The sequence below is a fragment of the Callospermophilus lateralis genome, chromosome 1, assembly GCF_048772815.1.
Source record: "Callospermophilus lateralis isolate mCalLat2 chromosome 1, mCalLat2.hap1, whole genome shotgun sequence".
In the NCBI taxonomy this organism is placed as follows: domain Eukaryota; kingdom Metazoa; phylum Chordata; class Mammalia; order Rodentia; family Sciuridae; genus Callospermophilus; species Callospermophilus lateralis.
The window spans coordinates 57,552,734-57,556,468 of NC_135305.1; the positions used below are offsets into that span (position 1 = coordinate 57,552,734).

The 3,735-nt window shown below is 38.7% G+C and overlaps 2 pseudogenes; both read right to left on the reverse strand.

Annotated features, from left to right (window-relative positions):
• Window positions 1-1,170: 1,170 nt before the first annotated feature.
• On the reverse strand, window positions 1,171-1,506 carry LOC143404171 (large ribosomal subunit protein eL33 pseudogene; annotated as a pseudogene).
• A 431-nt stretch (window positions 1,507-1,937) lies between these two features.
• Window positions 1,938-2,496, reverse strand: LOC143397535 (large ribosomal subunit protein eL19 pseudogene; annotated as a pseudogene).
• Between the last annotated feature and the right edge of the window lie 1,239 nt (window positions 2,497-3,735).

Consider the following 3,735-nt stretch of genomic DNA (forward strand, 5'->3'; position numbering starts at 1 on the left):
AGTCAAATGCATTCTGCTGTCATATATACCTAATTAAAATACATAAATTAATTAATAATTAAAATAAAAGAAAGTATCACAGATGTGTTCTCAACCCAGCTTATCATGTGCTGTTCTCTCTTTTCTTTATTTCCCTGATGTTCAGATTTTCTCCTTTAGTCCCTGATATGCAGTATCATTTATAATGAGGCTAGCTATTAAAATAGGTTGAATGCATCAAGGGATAAAGGGATAGGCAAAAAGTTATTTATTATGCTGTCATGCTGTTTGTGAGAGAAAAAATGTTAAACTTTGGAGCAGTGCCATATGCAAAAACTAATAAATATTTTTTTTCTGTCCATGCACTTTTATTCTGAAGTAGAATGATGTAGCATTAGGTTGACATTTTCAGCTTGCATTACACCACCAATCAAGTAATATACACTTACTTGTCCAGTCACAAATCCCAAGAATAGTCATCCCAGCCCATCAGAAGGCACTAACAAATATCATCTATTTAATTTCCACTGAAATTATTCCCAATTCCATTTTTTAAGAGAGAGAGAGAGAGAGACAGAGAGAGACAGAGAGAGAGAGAGAGAGAATTTTAATATTTATTTTTTAGTTTTCGGCGGACACAACATCTTTGTTTGTATGTGGTGCTGAAGATTGAACCCGGGCTGCACGCTTGAGCCACATCCCCAGCCCCCAATTCCATTTTCACTCATAAGCTTCCCAATCCATAGTGAACTAGTACAACCTATTACAAAGCTTTTTTTTTTTTTTTTTTTTTTTGGTAATGCTAGGGATGAAATACAGTCTCACACTCTTATGCACTTTTACCACTAAGCTATGTCCGCAACCCTTTTGAGAGATAATTTTATGCTTTTTTTACTTAATCTAATGATAAGCCACCTTTCCACTTTCCCCAAAGCATATTTATTTCCTCCAAAATGCCTGTCTATTAAGATACTCACATTAACCTGTTGCTTTCTAAATTTCTGTAGCTGCCCCATACTGACCATTACATATAACCCTCTGACTTCCCTGTATTTTCAAGATGCTGGGCAACCTCCACCTTTTTAAGCATATAGCAAATCAACTGAAGACGGTTAAGTTTTTGAGTCACTAAACAGTAGCAACATCAAAAATACAAGAGCACAAATCCATCTTTATTTATTTTCCATTAGTTTAAATTCTTGAGGGGTACAGCATCACATGGATTCTGTGTCTAATGGCCTTAGTAGGAAGAAGGTTGCTTTGGAATTTGGCCCAAACCATGCCACTGTTTCCATGGGCACAAATTACCTTTCCCCAGAGTACTCTAGTTTTGTTTCATTTGCCACCAAGAGTCACAGTGTTGGTTTTTGCATTGTACACGTAAACACATCTCTTGCCCAAGGAGAACTTGGTTTCTACTCTGGCATAAACACCTTCAATTTTTAGAAGACCTGTGTGCTCCCTTTGGTTCCAGAAACCCCACTTATAGCCAGCAAAAATAGCTTTGCACCACAGTCTTCCAGACATATTTGCCTTTTAGAAGTCCTGTTCCCAGCAGGCCTCCTCAGGCTCCAAGGTGGCAGGAAGAGCTAAATGTTTTAATAAATGTTTAATGTACATGAATAAATGAGTAATACATGTTTTTAATAACAACACATTGTGCTTAATATCTCCTGCTTCTTGTACCATGTATACATTTTCTGATGTTACTGAAATAATTTTCTTGAAAAGTGACATGTTGAAGTGGTTCTATGAGTCATAACTTTAAATGTCCTCAGTTTCTGCTTTCCTAGTATGTTGGGTAAGGGCCTAGACAGGCTGCTAGTTTGAGTCACTTTTGCTTATCTCACTAGCTTTCCTGACAGGGATATTGGGAGAAATAGGTGTTTTTGTTGTTGTTGTTGTTGTTGTTTGTTTGTTTGTTTGTTTTTTCCTTGGCAAGCAGATGAAGACTTACTTTATTTCAGTGATACTGAGGCTTCTATATACAGACAAGAGAAGGGGGACTTTATTTTGAGATTCCTTCCTACTTTGATGATCCTGATAACTTCCTTCTTCTTGGCCTGGAGGCCCTGCTCACCAAGCTTGCACACTTCCTGGCTCTGGAGCTGCTGGCCTCAGCCTGGTCTGCCTTCAGCTTATAGATGTGTTCCCACAGTCCTCTTGTTTTTGAACACAATGCCTTTACCTTCAGTGAAGATTAATGATTAATGGTATCATAGCAGCCTGGGCAGAAACCCCATCCTCCTCAGTCTGGTGACCTTCTCTGGCATTCGAGCATTGGCTGTACCCCACTTGCTTACCTATGCCCATGTGCCTGCTCTTCCTGCAGGCCAATGTGTCTTTCCATCATTCAGTCAGGGAACAATCACAGGCTTAAGGATAACCAGCCTATCCTTGATCAGCTTCTGGATCTGCTGACAGGAACTGACATTGTGATTTCATTGGGTCCAAAAAGACCTTCTTTTTGCCATAGTGCAGGACCCTGGAGGCCAACTTCTTCTGAAGCCTGAGCATACTTGTGACTGTGGTCATGGCCAATTAAATAGATTGATACACATTAAAGCACTTAGTGTGTTGCCTGGCACATAATAAATGTTCGATAAATGATGGCTTTTGCTTTTATTATTACTTTTCCCCCATTTTTTCTAATAAATGTCTTGTTATATGCACAGTTGTTTTTAGACTAAAAGTATAATCAGCATAAAATATTAGCAAGCTTATCTCTGGATGCTGGGATGATGATTTTATCTGCTTCTTTATACTTCAATGTATTTTTCTGTTTTAAGAATAAACATGCATTGTTTTATCACAGGAAGTGTTCTTTTAAATTGTCTTGGGACTGAGGATATAGCTCAGTGGTAGAGCACTTGCCTAGCATGTATGAGGCTCTGGGTTTGATTCCCAGCATCACACACACACACACACACACACACACAAACATTGTCTTCTTCCCAACTTAGATTATTGCCATCAGGCATCAGGCAGGTCAAATTAGAAAAACAACACCGCATCATGCTCTAAGTTTCCCAGATGCTTTATAAGGAAGAAAGGATTACTGAGCCCAGTGGCTTCTTGGGTCTGAGTTGGACTTACTTTTGGGACAATGTTGACAAAACAGTACCAGCTATGGCTGCTTTTATTACTCTTTAGTTCCCAAACAGAGTCAATAACAAACAACAGCTGTGTTTTTTGAGAATTGACTATATATTGTGACACTAATGTACAATCTAAACTGAAACTATGCCTTCAGTGAACTGTTTAATGGTAATGGCAGCTGAAGTATCCTGTGCTTTAATATACCAACATTCCAGATTAATTTAAAGCTCTACAGAAGAAGCTACTCCTCTACAGCTCCAGAGTACTTTAATTGCATTGGCACATTAATTACTGTTTACAAAGCCAACACCTCAACGTGACTCTCAATTAAAAAATGTGAATTTGGTAGTTTTACTCTCCTCATACTTCTACCAACATGGATTAGGCAAGAAGATTAAACAGCATCCCAGGGCTGGGACTGTAGATCAGTGGTGGAGGACTTGCCTGGTGTGCATGAGGCACTGGGTTGGATCCTCAGCACCACATAAAAATAAACAAATAAAATAAAGGCATTCTGTCCATCTAAAACTACATTTTTTTTTAAGAATAAACAGCATTCCAGATTTAGACCAGATAACTGAGTTGGGTTAGGCAGGTATTCAGAATAGGTTCTGGGAGAAAGGTGCAGTCAAGGAGGCTGGACACTGTCTAAGCCAA